The 22,166-nt window shown below is 51.2% G+C and overlaps 2 protein-coding genes and 1 long non-coding RNA gene across 4 annotated transcripts in view; all 3 read right to left on the bottom strand.

The window, feature by feature from the left end:
• Positions 1-22,166, bottom strand: part of Nca (neurocalcin homolog) — a 125,096-nt gene that overhangs the window by 44,780 nt on the left and 58,150 nt on the right. The gene's annotated exons all lie outside the window — the stretch shown is intronic.
• The window catches only part of LOC149336459 (neuronal calcium sensor 2), a 107,304-nt gene that overhangs the window by 26,993 nt on the left and 58,145 nt on the right, over positions 1-22,166 (bottom strand). The window lies entirely within an intron of this gene.
• On the bottom strand, positions 14,943-18,485 carry LOC149336460 (uncharacterized). The gene is made up of 2 exons (XR_016284567.1): positions 16,942-18,485; positions 14,943-15,235 (listed from the first exon to the last, which is right to left on the bottom strand). It is a non-coding gene; the product is annotated as an uncharacterized LOC149336460 (long non-coding RNA).

The raw sequence follows: 22,166 nt of genomic DNA, 5'->3' as shown, positions 1-22,166 counted from the left end.
CCGCCACGGGAACAATAACTGACACATAGTAGCGGGGGGGGGGGGGGGGGGGGGGGGGGGGGGGGCGAATCGTTAAACATTTCCAATCCGAGAAATCAGCCACCATTACTTTTTTTCTGCGTTCCTGTTTCTTCCTTCGTGACTGATAAGTAAACACCGCACGCCGCTTTACGCCCCCTCCCTTCCCTTACCTCCCTTACCTCCCTTCCTTACCTCCCCTCCCTTCCCTTACCTCCCCTCTCCTCCCTTCCCTTACCCCCCCCCCCTTCCCCGGCCGCCCTGTTTTGATAAATAAGAAATTACACTCCACAAGGTTATCCCTGTTTTGTTTTTTTTCTTTCTCTCTCTCAAATGTCGAAACCCATGAAAACCAGAGGGGGAACCCTGCGTTCGTTCTGTACGGTTCGGCCCTTATCTACGCCGTTTCGAAAACAAGCTATTTTCGCCGAGCCATGAGAAACCGCGACGGGTGCGTATGGGTGCAATACGAGTTCGGGCCGTTCATCGTTTTATGGCGCGTACAACGTATGCCCCTTATTGCGAACCAAACGTCGCTACCTCTTCTCTCTCGGACGAACCCGTTCTCGATTTGCTCCTTCTCGTTTCGCGCCAATTCCCCTATGCGTATACACACGATTAAAAGTGCGTAGATTCGGACCGACGGCAACCGACAACCACAAATAAGGAAAGCCGCAGGACAACTGGAAGAGTAACAAAGAACACAAAAAAGGGACTGAAAAAAAAAAAACGCTGAGGCAGCGTATGAGTATCCAGCGCTAGCAATATCGAACAAGTATTGCGTCATTAGCCATCTTTACCCCGCAGCAGTGGCTCAGTGGTTACGGCGCTCGGCTGCTGACCCGAAAGACGCGGGTTCGATCCCGTCCGCGGCGGCTAAATTTTGATGAAGGCGAAATTCTAGAGGCCCGTGTACTGTGCGATGTCATTGCACGTTAAAGAACCCCGGACGGTCGAAATTTCCGGAGCCCTTCACTACGGCGTCCCTCATAGCCTGAGTCGCTTTGGGACGTTAAACCCCAATAAACCAAACCATTAGCCATCTTCGCCATTTCCGGTACAAAAGTTTTCGTCATATCCGGACATCTACTTTTTTTATGCGAACGTATACAGCGCAAGAAGACAAATCATTTGACACCACTGCAAATGTACTGCGTCGCCTAGTTTGGCCGTAATGGACGTTTGAAGTTTCTAGAAGTCACGTTTTGCGGAATCAAAGGTCGTCGGTGCGAATCCCTATGATATGCTGTGTTTTTATTCGACTTAGTAATCTTATGCTCCGTAACGCGCTAAAACGTTTGATACCACTACGAACATTCTACGCCAATTAGGTGGTCCACAATCTGTGTACCAATGATACCACCCACTGGTCCCACTTGAATTATCTTGTGTTGCATGGTAACGCGACCTTGAGTAATGCGAGTATTAGAGCTAAAGCTCTAAAGAAAAAAAAACACCCGAGTCCGGCAAAAGTGTGCGTTTAGCCCGCAACCGACCAATAACTACGCGGGGAATTGAACGGCTGACCAAAAGAAATATTGATCACAACGATCCACTCGGGCGCCCGGCAACAAAAGATGATTGAAAGGAAAAAAAGAAAACAAAAGCTGACCCCGGATCGGTCCGCCGAGAAAAGCCCCTTCTCAGGCCTGAAACTAAGCGCGCTTCGGAGCACCGTGGAAACCAGAACACGCCAGAACCATCAAGGCATAAAAAAAGAGGCGCACAGTTAGACGGACAAAGTGCTCTTTTGTATTGTCTTCACTCTCGCCACAGAGGGCCGTCCCGTTCCATCCATTTATATAAGGTCCAAAGGGGGTAACGTTAAGCCTAGTGAGAGAAGGAGCGCGATGCTTCACCGCGCTACAAACCCGCCATATAGTCCACAGCACAAGCAGCGATGGGGAAAAAATAGCGCCAACAATAAAGACGGGGAGAATAAGGACCAGCCCTCGGTGGTCGTTAGGCGCATAACCATAAAGAGCTGCCCCCAACCGGCCGGAGCGGTTTCCCAAGGCTGCGTGCGGTGTACAATGAAACCGCGCTCCCGCTTAGGCCTAACCCCTACGCCTCCACCTCCTCGCCTCTTCCCTTCTTATTTCCCCAAACCCTCCTCACTTTCTTTCTTTCTTGTTTGAAAGCAGCCAAGCAGCTTTCAATGCACTATACACTCTGTCCCATTATTTGCGAGTACTCAAGTCGAAGCTATAGCTTCTGGAGACCCATTGTGCCCTATCCTCGCACGCAGACGTGTCCTTCGTCATCGGGCGTAACCAGATTGTTTACAATAAGATTAAGATAAGATTAAGCATAGATTAAGTGATAAGAGTAAGGCTAAGACTAGCGATAGCAAGACGCTTTTTTTCCTTCGCAGACGCATGGCTGCGCGCTAAATGATGTGTGCTCACTGCAGTCATTAGTAGCCTCGAGTGAGGTCAAGTAGACGCACCGGAGGCACCGAAGAACCGTTTGCTGCCGTCGTCTTCAATAATATTACGCGATGTTACGGCATTCTCCAATCGATGACCCTGTCCAGTATGCCACGAAAGACGCAAAGCTGTTCGCGTACCGCCGCTGCCCAGTGGGCAGTGACATGCAGTACCACGGTATTGAGCTCGCGGTCACTCCTCATACCCGCACACTAGTCCCTCCACCGCTGGTACATGCGATTTGACTGAGACCTGCGAGTCTGATCGCGGTGCCCACTCGGGTAGGCCTACCAACAACAATCGCAGGGCCCGTTCCACATGGCGCCACCGACTCGTGGCTTCGGTTCTGCAACGTAGCGGGTCCGCGGTAGGTTACGAACAGGCGGAAAGGGGGGGGGGGGGGGGGGGGGGGGTGAAATGCGGAAGAAATAACGCAGAACCTTAGCGCAGCTGCTCCTTAAAGCTCTCATGCAGATGTGCTCAAATTGTATGACAAGAGACTCGCAGCAAAGAGAAGGGCACTTACTGAACCTTCTACAAGTGTCTGTGGTATTCGTGCCGCACCGCGCCGGTCCGCGCTCCAGAATCACCGCGGATAGCACAACAGGCCGCCCCAGTACCGGCGTATACAGTCAGCCAGTTATACACTCAAGCAACGACCATAGCAGGGATCCCGCCTGTTATCTCTTTCTGCGCAGGAATGCATCCGGATTTGAACCTTTCTGCGCCCTCTCTGTAGTGAGACCCCGTGAACAACAATAAGGACCACATATGTTTTCATTGGCGTCCACTGTACATACAGGACCATGTGTAACGTGCACAGCACACTTTGCCGCGTAAGTGCAGATGGATCAGTTAGATTGTTACCAGGGTGAGCTCCATGCGTTACCCGTGTAGTCTCTACATTTTTTCTACTTGCTGACATGTCGCTTTTCGATGCATCATTCTGCGACGTGATGCCATGTGGGCGCGGTGACGTCACGCACCACCCGACGTCGTCGGCGGGTGTCGAGCACGGTTTCGCGGACCTTCCTCCCCCATTACTTCACTAGGAGCGTCAGACGCTCACGTATGCGCAGCACCCAGCCACACCTAGACGGCCCCCGCACTCCAGCATCACGTACACACACACACAGCGCGTCTGTCCTCCAGAGAGAGACGAAGGGAGCGACTCGTGGCTCCATCTACCGCTGCACGTCCCAGGCGGTCCCGAAGAACAGGAGTCACGTAGCGAGCGTGACAGACCCGTGGGACGACGCCCGGCGAAAGTTTTAGCTGCCGTATCACATTCGGGTCAGAGCATGAAGCCCCAACACACCTCGAGCCATAATGCGGCGCCTGAGCCCCACGCCTACGCCCAACGAGGGCTGAGCAGCGTCTCCCCTCTCGAATGCGTGACCTCAGCTTATATCGAATTACGCGACATAACGAAATCGCAGCAGTTTCACCCCATTTATTCGCTTTTCGGCCGTTCAGAAAATAACGCTCATTAGAGGATGGTGCGTTAAACAGGTGTGTGAAGAGAGAGAGAGACGGGGGACGGGGGCCTACTTTTTAGTCTGTTTGTTCTCTTTCCATAACTGGTCCCATATTCGACGTGTGCAGGCAATTTTATTGCCCCTATAGCCGCCGTACATGCTCCAACACGGCAATGCTTCACGAAAGCCTAACCGAATTTCTAAACCAGTAGTCCCAACGTTGTTTACGTGCATGCATTAAGGCAGTAAAAATAAAAACACCGAAACCAGCCATCGACCACTTAGCGTTTTTACACACACAAGCGCTGTACAAGGAGAGTGTTTCAAGGAAGCGGACGCCACAGGGCACTCACTATATGTGGGAACGCACAGTTCACACAGCCAGACACTTGCTCATCCGACGCCTGTACATCAGATGAAGCAAAGGCAAGCCGGAAAACATTCTACGGAACAGGTTTAGCTATACGTACTACGCGTCTTAGAATAGCATTCACACACGATGGCGTACGCCATGCGCAAATATACATCGCAGGCGGGCGCACCTCGTATTCCAGGGCCGTTTCCCACGCACAGTCACGTGCTCCTAATCGTCAGTTGACGCATCATCGGCACTGACCAGCATGCCTGCATGAAGGCGGAAATTTCTATAGGCACAGAGTTTTCAGCTCTCTCCACGTTTGCCGTTACCCGTTTCGCGAATTTCACTAATTTCGCGCCGTCCGACCACGGCGCCCTGGAGGATCTCGACAGAGACACACGCCAATGCGACCACTTCTCCCGCCCACTTGAAACAGTATACGCATTCGCTGCTATTGGGTGCAGCGAGCGACACACGTAATACAGCGAACTCTCGATAATTCGAATCGGCTTAACTCCAGCTTCCGGTTTATTCGAACTGACGTTTGGGTCCCGTCAAAACAAGGAGTACGTGTCCCGAAAAGGCTCCGCCTCGATCCTAACTGAGCGTAACTCGAATCAATTTTGGCATTTTTCGAACTGATACGGGGTATCCGATTTCACCTGCGTTCATTTCGTCCTGCCCGTCACTCCGCGGCTATCCCTTTTATTTTCGCCGGCTGCCGATCAGGTCTCCAAGTAACCAGCAATCAGCTCCCGAGGCAAAGCAGACATCTTTTATCTTTCATTCTTCATTTCCGTAAATATCTGATTTTTTTCAGCAGAACAACTGCAGGGATTCGATCCCGCGACCTGGTCCTATAGCTCTAGAGCCGAACGCCGTAGCCACTGAGCCAATGCACCGATGCGAGCCCGCAGTCGCCCGCAAGAAAAGCAAAAAACTTTGAGATTACTTCGGCGACCCGCATTAGAGCAATACGAAAGCAAAACGTCCATATACTATATCGACGCCCGTGGCTCTTCTGACATCCATGTACTATACGACGTCCACGGCTATTCTGACATCCATACACTATATTGACGTCCAAGACTTTTGACGTCTAAATGCATTTTTTTTGCGTTTTTCGCCTATAATTAACCAATCACATTTCATTAACCCAAATTTTCCCACAGTAACATTTTATCATACACTATCTCACACAAACACACGGTCTGAGAACGACGTAACCGTCCGGACACGTTTTGCGGACACTTTTTGCTGACGCGACAGAGCCATATATTGCTCTCGCATCAAAAAAAAAAACAAAAAAAAACGGTATATGCGTACCGTGCATAGCCACTGCAGTTTCGACGGAGGTAAGTACAGCACACACACACACGCGAGCCGCGCGCGGTGCGATGTCCCGGCTCCTCCTCCTAATGACGGAGGGCGAGCTACCGTGCTGAACGACATTACACATTCATCACCGTCCACGCGGCAGAGACAGGTGCACTAGCAGCAGCAGCAACTGGCGTCCCACTCGGCCGAATAAAGGAAGGAGGGGTGAAAAAGAACCGGAAAAGAAGAAGACAATGGCTCGAACGAAGAACCCACTCGGTGCTGACGGGGACGCAACGAAAGTTTAACGACACAACGCCAGAGCGACGCCGACGACGCTACAGCGCTGTTGACGCAGCGAAGACCGAGCGCCGCTATAATGACGTTAACGCCTAATGCGTCGCTGGACCGTCACGTACACAGTCATGCGGGGTAGTGCGAGCGGCGCTAAAGCGCCGAATCAGCGAGACGAGCGTGTCGGGCGAGACAGGGAAAGAGAGAGAGACAGAGAGCCTTTTTTTCGCCGTTTTTTCCCAACGTGCAGTTACACATACCTACATGCGCGGGGATGATCTCCAGGGGGACATTTCAGGCCAGTAAACGAATAAGTGACGCCGCCACGAACCGCGTTAATACATTAACTGCGCACATGCGCGCTTCGTTCGTGCAATGACCGAGGGCCGGCCCGTTTGTTGGGCCAAATGAGGGCCAGCAGAGTCGCATATGCACTGCCTCCCAATCGCGTTACGTTGCGTTTAGAATTGCTGCAGCCTAGGCGCCGAGCACAAATGGCTTAATTAGCGCCGAGTAATAATAGAAGTTCGGTTTCATTCAATTAAATTAATCTAGCATTTCTTTCTGTCCGCATTTGTTTTTGTTTTGGCTGTACACTTTCATATCTCGCGATAAGAATGCCCTAGAAAAACAGAGAAAGAAAGTTCGGAACCACAACTCCGCTTATGTGTCAGCATTTTCTGTGACGATGCTCAAGACATCCAGTAAACTTTAATCACCACACGGAGACACCTGCAACCGGTTAATAATGTTTAAATTCGTAACTGAATGTTTATTTTTATTTTTCTCTCACCATGACTCAGTTTCGATTTCGGCCACCCATAGCGTCAAAGTCAGTTTCGGTCAGGCGGGTCAAACAAAAGCAGCGATATTAAAGCCGCTTCTCCATTCTTTACCGTTTCGGCTGTTCAGGAAGGCTGGCGTGTAGTGAATTAAAACGACGAAGCAGCGATCACCTAATACCTTTTACTACCTACCTCGCGAAGGCGAATTCCGTGTGGTTCGATCCCAGCCGCGGCGGCTGAATTTCGATGGAGGCGAAATTCTAGAGGCCCGTGTACTGTGCGATGTCAGTGCACGTTCAAGAACCCCAGGTGGTCGAAATTTCCGGAGCCCTTCACTACGGCGTCCCTCATAGCCTGAGTTGCTTTGGGACGTTGAACCCCAATAAACCAAAGCAAACCAAACCGAATTCCTTGTGGTGATGCACGTATATTGACGAGCTGCACACGATTCCAAAGAATAAAACACGCAACAAAAAAAAAAGTGGTAAGTCCTTAACGCAGTTAAACCGAGCAGACGTGCGAAAGCACGTGTTTACCCTGAATGGCTCATGGCTTTGCTTTGCTGGGTCGTCGGCACGTCTGGCGACGATATCAGACTCAGGAATGGCGTAAACTCAGGTTAAAGCTCTGATCGAGGTTAAGCTGGTCTGATCTGTACGCGCCGCAGATGGGAGTTGATGAAGACGACGACGTACAATGAACAGTGCGAGAGGAGTGTGTTTAACAGGAGTGCGTTTGTATCCGCTATGCAACCTGGTCAATCCCCCGCCGTGGGTATGTGCCATTAAGCCTCAGGATATCATCATCATCCCTTTAACACGAGGTGTAATCCGCTGTGGTGCTGTGTTTCCATTCAACTCGCTCAGCTACTGGCTGATTACTTTGTAAATAATGTATACAGGGTGCGTCGGGAAAGTAATGAAATTGTTTTTTTTTTTTTTTGTGGGGGCGGGGGGAGGGGGCGCTGCTATCGATCCTACCAAGCTAAGATTGTTTCAGTTTGGTGGAGGGACTTTCGGGTTTCATCACTGCCTATCGCAGTCTGCTCCAAGCTCTGGGAGCGTCAGGATCGCTGTTTCCGTGTGCCTACTGATAGTGCTGTGTTACGACGTGCGATGGCGTCCGCACGCGAACGACGGTAAGGGATCAAGTTCTGGGCTAAACTTGATGAGTCTTGCCGACGCCTACCAAATGATTCAGCACGCCTACGGGAATTCCGCTTTATCATATACTCATGTTTCAAGGTGGTTGAAGGCGTTTGAGGCGGGCTGATAGATTAAAACCACGTTTATTCCACTTTACAATGCGCCGAAGGCGCTAAGGTGGAAGGGGAGGGGGTATTGTAAAGGAGAAGGGGTAAGGCTGCCTCCGTTTCATTAAAACTTCCTGGAGGCAGCTAAGTGGAGGCTGCCTGCCTCTAATGAGCACTGCGGAGCCGATCGATGATCAGCGGCGCCTCCGAGTCCTGCATGGATGAACATGAGGAGTGCCCGCCAGAGCTCGATGGTATGATCTCGAGACGAGGTGAGGTGGGCTGGGAAGACATTGCTGATGATGAATCCCGCTCTTGACGGCCATCAACGAGCAAAAGTGGCGAGAATGTGTCTCGTGTTCGCGATCTTTCGTGACGCCGACCGTCGAATGAGTGTGCGGGTGATAGCAGAGACTCTCAATATTCCAGAAATCACTGTGCACGGCATCGTAAGCGACAGTTTGAACATGCTGAAAGCATATAGAAACATACGTAAGTATGTTTCTATATGCTTTCTATATGCTATTTGAAACATATGTAAATATGTTTCTCTATGCTGAAAGTGTGCGCCAAGCTAGTCCCCAAATTGTCGACTGACGACCAAGGAGCAACCGAGTGGTGATGGCGAGCGAAATTTTGGAACGCGTGCAACCGTTGACGAAACGTGGCTCTTTGAGTACGACCCTGAGACGAAGCGCCAAAGTTCCTTATGGCACCTCTCAGAGTCCCCTTGCCCCAAGAAGGCAAGAATATGAGCATGTGGAAAGTGAAAACAATGCTAATTGTCTCCTCTTTTTTTTTTTTACACAAAGGGTGTGGTTCGCAAAGAATTTGCACCCCAATGGCAGACAGTCAACACTGTCCACTACGCGGAGAAAAAGGGTCCTCCGAGCGCGAAAGGAGATCGCGCCGATACCTGGCAGTTGCACCACGACAACGCTCCCTGCAGCCCCACTTCTCTGCATGTGCGGGAGATCCTGGCCAAGGACAACCTGGAAACGCTGCCCCAGCACCCCTGTAGTCTTGGCCTGGCTACGGCAGACCTTTTCCCGTTCCCCCAACTCAAGAGCGCCCTGAAAGGAGTCCGTTTCGGCAACATCGAAGCGACCCAAACCGCCGTGACAAAGGCTCTAAATGATGTTCCTGTCGACGCCCTCCAGGATGAGTACAGAGCATGGCAGAGTCGCTGGCAAAAAAATGTTTAGATGTCAAAGGGGACTACTTTGAAGCATTCTACACGTTTGGAAGGATATCTTGAATACCTTTTTTTTTCTACGGATAAAGTTGAATTACTTTCCAGACACACCCTGTATACATAAACGCGTGTAATAAATACCATGCTGAAAAAAAAAAAACGCGGCGATAACATAGTGCTCTCCAGCAGAGGCAAGCGAAGCTGATCTGTTCGCGCCGCTGGGGTTGGACTCCCAGTCGCGGCAATATTTATTTATTATTTATTCAAGGTCAAGGCTTCAACGATGACCCGGCTTTTGTCGTAATGCAGAGCTCTCGCTCTAAAAAATTCGGGATCTCCGCTCCTTTAATTCCCACCCTTAAAGAAACAACAACAGGAAGGAATTTCGGCTCTCTTCCGACCACAACGGCAAGGTGGGAGAGTGTTACGGCTCGCTGCTTTGGGAACGCAATCAGTACAGCAGGCGTTTACATGAATCCGCCAGCGGCGGGTCGAGTCAGGGGATCGAGCTGAGCAAGGTCAGCCCAACTCGACGACTGCGTGTTAATATGAACTCGATTTTGGCGAGTCGAGACCGCTTCAACTCCAGCGACACCAAGCGTCAAACAGCGCAGGCGGGAGAGGGCAGTGGCAGCCTCCAAGATGGCGGCACGGCACCGCTGTCTCGGAGGCGCGACGGCGCGGGTGAAAAACAGGTTCGCACTTATCCTCTCCCCTCCCGATAACCAGACTCTTCGACTCAGAAAGGCGGGTCAAGCGAGTTAACCTACCCCCTGCAAGCGAGTTAACTCGAATCGCCCTGCCGCCTATTTTAACTCGACCCGACAGCGTTTACATGAAGCTGACAACTGGTTTTTTTTACTCGACAAGCAAACTCGACTCGACCCTATCGAGCGCATCGCATCAATGCGCCAGATGGGGGTAGATCTAGAATGGCAAGTCGACTTCAGCAGTGAATGGAATCCTTCTTGTCGTGCCTACACAATACCCCCCCCCCCCCCCCCCCCCCCCACCGGATAACAAAGCAGACTTGGCTCAAGATGGGGGTCACTGGACCCCTCTGCCGCGTGCAATGGGCGAAGGGTCACTGTCAAACCGGACTTGATGCTGTACGTGCAAACAGTAGCGCATAGGCTCCACGGGATACGCTAGGAGAAGCGATGCGCTGCTGTCGCATTCATGTAAACAGGCCTAGTCACTAACGTCGTGTCTCGCACTTTGCGCTAAGTTAACAAGTACGCTTTGTGCGCGTTGGCCACCACGTGCGCAGGAAGTGACGTAATCACGCCACGGTATAAAGCTCCTGTTTCCTCGAACATAACGAGGGACCAGATGAGCGACAGTAAAAGGCACGATCCGGTTCCTTTATCGCCGCGAACGACGCGAAAATAAACGGGATAGCTGCCGCGCGCGAAAGCAACAAATAAAAGACGCTATACGCAAAACAAAAGGGCATAAAAATTGCACCACCTACTCTGCAACGGTCTATACAGCGTTTAAAGGGGCTGCGAAACACTGCCTGGGGGAATACCGGCTATACTTCAGGTGGGTTCTTTATGTCACACAGATGCTGACTCAAAAAGAATTACAGGAATCGGTGCACAGGAACGGGAGTTATTCAATGAAGAAATTTGAAAATACAAGCAAAAAAACGCTGCCCTCAACTCGATTTTGGCGGGGCTTCCCACTCCTATTTCGCTCTCCCAATGACGGCACGTGGCGCAACCAATCAAAACAGCCAGCCAGAGCACGTCGCGGAAGTTTGTACTCCATGGTTGCCTGCTCTCTGTGAGACTGGCAGCGTTGTTTCCATGCCAGAGCGCCCCTGGTGGTGTATTTTTATTTTACTTGCCTTGCAGGGCTTTTATCTAAGACAAACAAATTGTCTTTGTTGATATAATATAAAACGCAGACAGGTGACAAAATGTGTCTCTATTTATTCACACAATTTGCAGTATATTTACTGTTTGTCCGGTCATCAAGCTCGCGCCAGGTGATGTCATATCCGCTGCTAAAAACCCGCCACTGTGTGGCGACACCATCAGAGCCATGAAGTTGTTTTTGGGGGGGACATTAAAATATTAAAAAACGGAATATACGCGGTGTTACCGACGCTAATAGCACCATTATAACTCACTGTATGCAATCAACAGGCAAAACAGTTAACTAAGATTGTGTTTCTGGGCCCCTTTAATAATGCAAACTCCCTACACGCGCGAAAAGTGATTCGGCCAGCTCCATTACGCTGCCTCGAAACCCCGCTAGATCGACCGCCGTAACTCAGTTTAACACCTCGATCAGTGTGAAACGGGGCACAGAGCGGCCCCGGGTACGGAGCTCTTCGAATCGAGAAATCAATTGCTGTGTTGTGTTGCGAAATCAAGCGTTGTGTGCACGCGTGCGTGTCAGCGTGAGAGTATCACTCTTAGCGGAAATGAGTAAAAGAGAGTAAAGCTGCCCTCTAACACCCTTTCTTTTATAATAGCGAGTAGCTAGAGGACAGCGTACGCCCTTTTCACTCCCATATGGACGCGTATTCGTGCTTAGAGTGTATAGTGAACCTGAAGGAGTGAGACTGATGGCGCGGTTCAACCCCAGCAGCGGAGGCTACATTTCGATGAAGGGGAAACACGAAGCAGACCTTGTTGTGCATAAAACAACCGCCGGTGATCCGAAATCAATCTGGATCCACGCCCTCCGGCTACAACCACAACAGCCATGACAGCATTGCTTCGGCACGAAAAAAAAAATCATTAATCAATCACGAGGTACGACGCCTGGACCCAGTGAAAGGCAAAAACCTTGTCGCAATGTGTCCAGCGAAGCCACGCATCGCTAAATTACGCTCCTATATATAGGCGGCACGTGGTATCACCACGATACTGTACGCTACCACACGTATAACTCTAAAGCTCGCAGAATCGCGCACGACGACACGCGTATTTCAATTTCGAACGCGCACAGGGATTCCTTACAAATCCCCGGCCATTCTGCGAAATACGAGGACCCCTGGCGTCAGCAGCTTCACCACGTATAATTTCGCCCATGGGAGCCGCAGCGATCGCGGTCAACGCGCAAATAGAAAAAAAAAAAGGGGGGGGGGGGGGCCTTCCAGCGACATCTTCAGCGCGTGGCTCCAGCCTCCCCGGTCAACGCTCCCTCCTTCCCCAAAGAAGGGCTCTCGCGGCGCTCCTCTTTTCCCCAAAGGGTTCCTCCGTGCGTCCCACGAGGGCGTCCTTTCAGCCGGCCGCCCAAGCACTCGTAGCGGTCCCTGCGGCCTTTCCGCAACGCCGTTCCGTGTAGCGGGGCAAGAGTCGCCGCGTCGCCCCCAGCTGACCACATCGGGAGCATCGCACTTTTCCCCCGAGGAATGCAGGGGCGGAGAGAGAGATTAGGCCCGGCAACAATCGGTGCGCTCGTGTAGACGGTGAACAAACAAAGGGCCACGAAAACGCGTGGATCCAACCAGCGATACTGCAGGGCGCCTGCTCGCTGCTAGAGATCACAGCAAAACAAGAAAAAACGCCCTGAAGTATTAAGCGCGGGAAGAAACAGGGAGAGGAGCTCTGGATGAACAAACGCGGCGGCGGTGGTGCATTGGTTCGCTGCCGACGTTTCGGGCAAGACAACTGTTACAGGCTGGCCATGATAAATCCGACTCGCAGGGGACCGAAATTTTCTTCGGTTTGGTTTGGTTTATGGGGTTTAACGTCCCAAAGCAACTTACGCTATGAGGAACTCCCCAGTGAAGGACTCTGGAAATTTCGACCAACTGGGGTTCTTTAACGTGCACTGACATCGCACTGTAAATGGGCCTCTGGAATTTCCCCTCCATAGAAATTCCATTCCAATTATGCGAAGACTTTTCTTTTTAACGCTTAAGGTAGACGGAAACAAAACGTCAGTTCGATATACCGGGGTGAACGAACCGGAACTTCGAATTAACCGAGTTCCCGCGTTTACGAAATTCCGCTCTACTTGGCTTCCTAAGAGGGAAAATAAGGACCTCTCGATTCCTCTCAATTTTTTTTTTTTGCGTTACCTATAAACTCACACTGTTCCAACAAAGAGAAAAATAAGAGCCTGACGCCAGCAGAAAAGGGGGAAAAACGGGCGCTAGGGAAATAGGGCGTGTTTATACGAATGGTTATACCGTCGAGAGGTCGAAATCGGCAGACAAAACTAAAGGGGGAAAAATAGGGAAGGCTTCGTCATCCATAATGCAAAAGGGGGGTGCCGCGCTCGACCTCGCCATAAGGCCAAGGCAACAACAGGGGGCACTGCGGCCGCCATGGGCGAAAGCCAAGCAGCGCGTCGCCACGCTCTCAAGATGAGTGCAGAGGCAACGTGTAACGCTTTCGGCGAGGTCTTTTTTCCCCCACGAAAAAGGGAAAAAATTGGGGAAAGCAATGGGGAAGAAAGGAACGACGAGCCCGAGAGAGGCCAGAAGGTGTAACAGGAATTTCGTGTCACGTAGGCGAGCTCTCCCCAATCGAATACGGGAGGAATGGGGAATAAGGCAGCGCAGACATTGGGGGAACAATGAGGGTATACACTGCGCGTGACGGACGTTCGGGAGACGTGGCGTTCAATCTCGACCTCCATTCAACCGACGCAAACACGTAGTTCGCCGAGGACGCTGCCAGACGCGATTGGGGGCAGCGTCGTGAAAACTAGGGAAGGAAAAAAAAAGAAAGGGAGCCGCAGGTGTAGAGAGCGAAACATCGAATCAAGCGGGGAGCAGTGCGCCAGAGACGAAAAGGAGCGGCGACGAGCTTCAGCATGAAACTGCTGCTTTAATTCTGTTCTTTTTTTTTTTACAAAACATGCAAAAACACCCTGAAAATAGTCTTTACGTGACGCCATCTTCGGGTGCACAGGCTAGCATCCACTGTGTAACGGGAACCGGTTGGGGAGAGAAACGCCAGGCTTTCGCTGCGCTTCCTGGACCCATGGAGAGATGGCGGCCGCTATGACGTCAGTGAAGCACTATGTATAGCAATGGAGCTATTGCAGGCGCGACGCCCGTCGCGCCTGAGATCGGCAGCTTACAAACTACAAGGGGCAACCCTGCACAAATATCGCTTCACTGGAACTTTAAAGCCAAAAGGTTTCTGAGCACGCCACGGCGCTTTCATGCTAAGCACGTGCAGTACGGACAAGAAGTCTCCTTATATAGAGCGATTCCCTCTACCCCGTCTAGCCTGTTTCTCCACCTTTCCCTCATTAAAATTCCTTTCTCTCTCCTTATATTTCTTATATCTTCTTTCTTTCTTTTTTTCTTTCTTTCTTTCTTTCCTTCTTTCTTCATTTCTTTCTTCCTTCTTTCTGTCTTTCTTTCTCTCCTTCCTTCCTTCCTTCCTTCCTTTCCGTTTTCACCCCCAACGAACCCTGGCACAGCTTTACAAAGCCCAATATTTATAGACCGTTCCCATAAGAGCGTACGCGCGACCCAAACTTCACGCCGGTCCCTCGTCGCACGGCACATGCCTCGCAACAGGCACGCAAGGTTTACGCAGGGCGGCTACCGCAGTATCCGCCGACGTAAGCGCCCGGCAGGCGTCACGGGCCAAGCCAGGGCCTTCCAGAGCAAACGCTCCGGAACCCTTGTCCGGTGTAATCCAGCTAGCGGCGGCAAAGCGCAAACCGGCCCTGAATATTGAAGAGGAGGCTGCGGTAGGCGCGAAAGGTCAAAGAGATGCGTCGCATTCAGGAGGGCGGTCGACGAGCACCGCGCTTAGGTGAAGACCGCGGCGCGCGGTGGTTTCATATACAGCGAATGAAACACCTTCGCGTTCTCTTCTTTTTTTTGTGTGTGTGGCGAAAGCTACATTGGCCACGAGCTAGCGATTTCGCTGTGGCGGTGCTCCCTCCGAGGAGGCACGGAGACCGACCTTGAGCCGTTGCCTAGCAACCGCCTAAGCCGGCGGACGCCGCGCGCTCGCTGCGCCATCTGGCATGACGTCACACCGCGCGCCTCGCTGCCGGCGCCATTTGGTATGACGTCACACCGCTCGCCTCGTCGTTGCGCTCGCCTCCACTCGCTTCGCCAGCTGTGTCGCATGTCTGTAACATATGTCGTAGGATTGAAAACAGAGCTAGCATGCGCCTTAGCCAAGGGCGTCCGCAGAATTTTTTGCAGGGGGGGTCCCCGTTGGTGCCCGGGGGGGGGGGGGGGGGGGGGGGTATGTTCGTAGCAGAAAGGCGCTATTTGCGGAGTAAATTTATTTATTTATATATAAATAAAAATTAAACAAAATGCACACATGAAAGAAAAATTACAAACAGCAAATTAAAGCGCGGCTAGGAGAGGTACATTGGAGTTTATAAACGAAGAAACAACTAAAATTAATAAAAATGCAAAAAGATGCTATATCACTTCGTGGAGAAGAGTGCTCAGTCTTACTGCATACGGGTTCTCGACTCACCCGGATTGATGACCAGCACACAGCACAATATGTTCACAAACACGCAACTACAGTCACTCAGTCAGTCTTCCTTGAACAGCAACTGTAGGCGCCTCGGATTTTTCTGGGCGAATTGCGTAATTACACGTGTGATAAATTCACTTCTGTGCTTCATTACACGCTCTCGGTGCACACTCATCATACACATTGATTGGAAAAACTGTTGAACGCGTACGTTGAAAACAAAAGATGACTATATATACAACGAAAACTTATTTACAAGATAAATGCACGCTCGCAGCTTCATACACCTCGCTCCATCTTGCTTGCGTATCCGCACAGTCGAGCAACCCCACACACACTGCTCTCCGCTCGTCGTTTTCTCGTCCGCTGTCTTGGTTGTTCTCAGCTTCGCTGACAACCGGCCACTAAAAACACCCAAGCACAAACACAGAGGCGCGCACACGTGCAAGGGCTTACTTGCCGCAGTATCCCCGAATGCGCACTTTGGGGGTGAAAGGAACGCCGCGCAACTTCCGAGGGGAAGGGACACTCGCCACTCCAGTCGGAAAATTTGTTTTTGTGTTTTTATGGGGTTCAGAGCCCCAAAACGACTCAGGCTATGAGGGATGGAGTAGTACAGAGTTCCGGGTAATGTCGACCACCTGGGTCTCTTTACCATGCACTGACACGCACAGTACATGGGCGCTGTTGTGATTTGAGGCCCAGCCAGAGGTGACAGGCGAGCCAGGCAGGCGCCATCGGGCTGCGTTGACCAAAGGCGCTGGTTTTCGCAGAAGACGCAAAGAACGCTGGTGTGGGGGCGCCTCGGGAGACTGCGTCGCCGTGAACAAAAGCAGCTAATCCCCTTTGCCGGAGATTCTGAAAGCGGCGCTTCTACCGAACTGCGCTACCCGTGGATCGGAGGAGACAGCGAGCGGCGGCGGCGCCAACTCATCGCCCGCTTGCCCCTGAGCAGCCCGACAAAGCGGGGGTGGACACGGCTGATTTTACCTTCCCTCCTTAAGAATTCATCGGTGACCGGCGTAACGATAGGCGAAAACAAGATGCCCCGTGCACTGTCTGCCTCCGTGTCGCTATCTCTCTAGAGATCAAAGAAACAGACACCCATCTCAAGGCGGCTCGAAACACATGCTCGCCGGTGCCGCTGTATGTCTGGAACAGGTCGCCCTTCAGTAGAGCTAACGATGGCGTGGTTTGAAAACGGCGGAACGACGCACGCCCGGACGCGGCATTTCGCAGATGTGACCATGCGGGGCTGCTTTTACCCTTTTGACTGAGCGCACCACCGCCCCTGGCGTGCGGCCATCACTCACGGTTCGAGTGAGTGATTTTCCAGGGGGGTGCAGCCGCCCCCCCTTGCCCCCCCCCTCCGGACGCCCATGGCCTTAGCTTTCGCTATGTATATGCTGGCATAGCCGAGCTAAGCCACTGCCAGTTTTTTTGGATCCGTCGTGGCATGCGAAGCGACAAAGTGAAATGGGCTGTCTGTGCTTCATTCCTGTACACAGCGCAAAGCTATACCCTCAGCTGGAGACTTCTGACGTGAGCAATCGCGTGCGCCGAGCAGGGCGACGGTAGCTCCCCTGGTGAAAGAAACGTTGGTACCTAGCGATACAGTACTTCGACGGGCTACATCCGAGGCTACCCTGCCAGCTTGTTCGCTGTTGTGTGCAGAAAAAAAAAACGTCGCGCTGTTACAGCCGTTATTTCGCTTAACCAGCAGTACTCTCGTTGCCGAGACAGTATGTATATTGGTAAAATGTTTAGGGAAACCCCCAAAATGGAGTAGATTTGAAATAAGGGAGTAATTACTCATTGACATCCACCTGAGCGCAGCCAAACGGCTACAAAGGAAAGCCGTCCCGGTTAGCTCAAATGGTAGAGCGACTGCTCCGGTGAACCGGTGGTCCCGGGTTCGAACCCCGGATCAGGACGAATTTTTCTTTAACTGCGAAGTTTCTGAGAAAGCTGTACAGCTTTCTTTGTAGCCGTATGGCTGCACTCAGAAAGCTGTATAGCTTTCTTTGTAGCCGTATGGCTGCACTCAGATGGATGTCAATGAGTAACTCCCTTATTACAAATTTATATCTTGGGGGATTCCCCTAAACATTTGACCAACACAGTTCCCACTTCGAGTTCTTGATCAATTCGCTCTCGCCCTACCATAACCCTACCGTCCTGGTTAGCTCAATTGGTAGAATGACTGCTCCGGTGAACCGGTGGTCCCTGGTTCGAACCCCGGACCAGGACGAATTTTTCTTTACGAAGTTTCTAAGAAAGCTGTATAGCTTTCCTTTGTAGCCGTTTGGCTGCGCTCGAGTGGATGTAAATCAACAATTACTCCCTTATTAGCACGTATATTCCGGTGAGTCAGTAGCTGTGTACGGCGTCCAACTATACTGACCACAAGGTCACGGTTTCGAACCCGGGCGCGGCGACATTCCGACGGAGACGAAATTCTCCACCGCGCCGTGCCTAACAGACCACAAAGCAGCTCTGGTGCATCAAAATCAGTGCTAACCATCACCAGCATCAACGCCGGTTTTCATATGGAAAGTTCTTCCCTCGTTGTTGCGCGGTTCATTTCGGTCATGTATACCCGCCGTCATAAGCTTACGGAACGCGTCCTTGGCAAATAATTTTAATTTCTTTCCCATTCCGGGCGCACTGCTCCAGATTTAACGATGCACTTGGTGATTCGAACACTCATAATCAGGCTACATGTACTTCCGAGGCCGCGCACAAAGACGAAGATGAAACCAATTTTTTTTTTATCGGTAACCCTAATTTCCCCAAACTTTTGACTGCGAATCTAGTGAAGGAAATAAAGCTACACTTCCTGGAGCAAATCCGAACAATTCTGCAACCTAGACAAAGCCTATTTTAGTCCCCTGACAGCGGGTTTTGTTTAGCGGAAACCCTACGCGAATGGGGGGGGGGGGGGGGGGGGGACTGTATTTGTTTCGAACGGTGCGCTCCTGCCCGACCCAAGACCGACAAGCTCGAATACCACCCGCAGCTATATGTAGTTTTTTTTTTTTTATGCGAACAAAAGTGCTACCCGGAAAGAGCCACTCTACCGGAAGGTTTCCTTCTCTCTTCAGGCACAGAGACTAGCGCGTGTCTACGGGCGGATCAACAACTTTCAGGCAAATCAGCGCCACACAGCGGGGAAACCGGGAAGACCGCATTTCACACAGTGCACTCGTAGATTCCACGTCATATAGTGAAACGTATAGACCAGCTGTTACAGAAAAAAAAAAAAGGAACTACGGCCCGCCGCCGACTGTAGTATCGTAACGTCCATTAATCGTGAGTGTCAACGCAGGGTCAACGAGGGAATAACGCACAAAAAACAACCCACACTAGTTTTTTTTTTTTTTCTCTTAGTATGAGGGAAAGAAAAACAACTGTCATCAGTTTTTTTTTCCCCTTATACTGTCCATCGTTCTCTTCCCTTCATTCGTTCCTTTTTGTATTTGTTTCTTTTCTCTTCTTCGTTTCTCCGCTCTTCTCTCCCTCTCTTTCGCGCGCGCTTTTTCTTTCTTGCCACCGCTTCGCCCTTTTTTTTTTTTTTCTTCTGCGTTTTCAAGAGCGACGCAAAGAGCTCGACACACACCCAGAGAGCAGCACAAGCTTTTCAACAGCGCGCTCGCCTTTCGAATATATACACGGATCGCATCGAGCGAGGGCGTCCATCCGGATGTGACGAAACCCCTTCGTTACACCCAAGGTCGCGCCTTTTAAACAGTGTATATACACAAGAGGTCCCGGGGCGGCGCGCATATATGACCGACGCCCATCGTTCGCCTCGTAGCGCGCGTACACACACACGGTCAATGGAAAGCCGAATTTCAGACGCGTGCTTCGCCTAGCTTCACCATCGCACACTGCAAGCAAGCGAACACGCACGGAATACGCGCTATGTTTAGATTGTTGTCATAACGGGCTGGTCCCGAGAACGCGGGCTGCCTCAACAGAGAAGTCGCAGGCGCGATTTGATACTCTGACGTCACACAAACGCACGGTAACGAACCGGACGTCTTTCACCGCAGGATTTGCGGAACTCATCGGCGGGCCCTATTTTGAAAATTACGACACCCAGACAGGTCCCGCAAACCGATGGCTAACATATAACAGATCGCCACTCTCCGTTGGCACCGTTCAGATAAACTGCTCGGGGCTTCCCTAAAAACGGACACGGTGCCGAAAGAATAGTTTCGGGGAGCCAGCCATTGCTGGCTACGCAGCTCCAACAGATTGGCATCATCATCATCATCATCAGCCTGACTGTGCCCACTGCAGGGCAAAGGACTCTCCCATGTCTCTCCTTAACCCTGTCCTTTGCCAGTTGCGGCCACCGTATCCCCACAAACTTCTTTAATCTCATCCGCCGAATTAACTTCCTGCCGCCCCCTGCTACGTTTGCCTTCTCTCGGGATCCACTCCGTCACCCTTAATTAAGGACCAGCGGTTCGCATTACATGCCCTGCCCAAGCCCATTTCTTCCTCTTCATTTCAACCAGGATGTCATGAGCCCGCGTTTGTTCCCTCACCCACTCCGCCCACTTCCGATCTCTTAACGTTACACCTATCATTTTCCTTTCCATAGCTCGCTGCATTGTCCTTAACTGAACCCTCTTTGTTGCGCAACAGATTGTGGGGCTCCCCAAATGAAAATAAAGCTTATATGCATCTACACAGTACTCGCATTAATTCATAAAATACCTGTATAGGACCCATAAGAACGTATATGGGAGTAAAAGCTGTTGAATATAGCGGCACATAAAATCACGTATCAACTGCACAGGACCCGTAAAAAAAAATTTATCACTTCAATACAACCTAAGCTTGGTCACCTCCAGGAAAGGGCCGCAAGGCATATCGGGGTGTCGTAAATGGCAGGATTAATAAGGAGACCTGGTTACCGAGGAAGTCACGACACTAACTTTGGCAGTAATTTAACCTTCGTGCAGGGCGTCTGTGAAGGCGTAGTCTGAACTGTAATGCATGAAACAAGGCACATGGCCAAGCCTATTCCTTATCGTCCCTTATTCTCCTCTGCCGGCCCTTTTCACGAGCGAATTGCGGTGACGTCACCGCAATTCGCTCGTGAAAAGGGCCGATGACGGCGACGACTTATCACACTTTTTTTTCTCTTTTTTTTCCTGGCTCACATAAGAACGCCGTTTTCGGGGAAAGCAGCCTCTTTTAATTGCAATCGCCAAATTCAATTTGTTCTTCGCATCCGTAAGCGAGGATACGGAGCGAATCAAAAAGACAGAACAAGTCACAGATAACAGCCACAGACACGTTCAATATACCAGCACTGAATAAGCACTGCTGGTCTTCGTCGTCGCGTCTCAAGTGGTCCGTCCTTTCTCCTCGCGAAGTGCATGCCCCCGTTTCGAAACTGAGCTCCAGAACGCGAGGACTTAAACAGACAAAGAAAAAGTTTCAACATCGGCTCACTCGGGCACTTCAGGAAAAACGAGACGACCGTCACCGAGCTGCAATCGCAACGAACAAACGATCGGACGGGCTTCTTAGAAAAAGGGACTGGTTACCCAGCACAGCGTCCATCGACGTCATCGCGTGGTGGTTAACAGGAAGGTTTCGACACTAACCCCCAACTACATCAGCCCAAAGACCCGCACTCCCGGACCGCGAACGCTTATATTTCGGGGCGGATTTGGTCAGCCTGTCACAACAGCTTCAATGCACACACGAGAGGGCGAGACGACGCGCGGGGTCGATCGAATTAAACGGGGAAAAGAAAAGAAGACGGCGACAAGGGGCAGATCGCTCCGTGCCCCCCCCCCCCCCCCCCCCCCTCACCCCACATCGGCCCCGCTGTAGAAAATAACCGCGCAGCACTGCCTGGGCTACACAGTTGCACGGGACCGAACGGTTCGGGGACGGGTTCTCGCGGCTGATCATACGCAAGAACCGTTCGTCATTGGCCGACGCGACTCTGTCAATGTTTCAGCATCGTCGTCACTATACCTGATCGCCAACACTTATCGTAACGCGTCCACCGCGGGGCAAAGGATCGTCCCCCTGATCTCCAACTAATCCTGCCTTGCGCCAACCCCGGCCACGCTATTCCCGAAAACTCCCCAATTTCACGCGACCACCACACACTCAACGCCTCCGGCCACCTTCACCTTCCCTCGAAGTTCACTCCGCTATACCCTGAAAAGACCAATGCATACTTTAACTCGTTTGTACCCAAGACGGCGAGCGATTGGAACCACTTGCCCACCTTGGTTGCCGATATTTTCGACACCTGTTTATTTAAAAATGCCGCGCAAAACTATGTGTTTGACTAGGCTTTTTGTTGCCTAATCTGATTTGTATTTTGTTCAAGCTTATGCTTTTTTCTTTCTTTGCTGTATTACATTACATTTTGCATTTACTTTTTGTTTTCATTTTTGCTGCATTGTATTTACTTTTTTGCCCACTCCCTTCTGTAACGCCCCACTGGGGCCCTGAAGGTATTGAAATAAAAAAATTGATCTCTTCGCACTGTGCATCCCGTCGTCCATTTCCTCCTCTCAATTCCGTTAGGGTTAATTAACGCGTGTTTGTTCTTTGGTCTGCATGTTG

Source organism: Amblyomma mixtum, chromosome 7 (assembly GCF_055824585.1).
Source record: "Amblyomma mixtum isolate Tamu chromosome 7, ASM5582458v1, whole genome shotgun sequence".
NCBI classification, from domain to species: domain Eukaryota; kingdom Metazoa; phylum Arthropoda; class Arachnida; order Ixodida; family Ixodidae; genus Amblyomma; species Amblyomma mixtum.
This window is presented reverse-complemented; position numbering and strand designations above follow the sequence as displayed.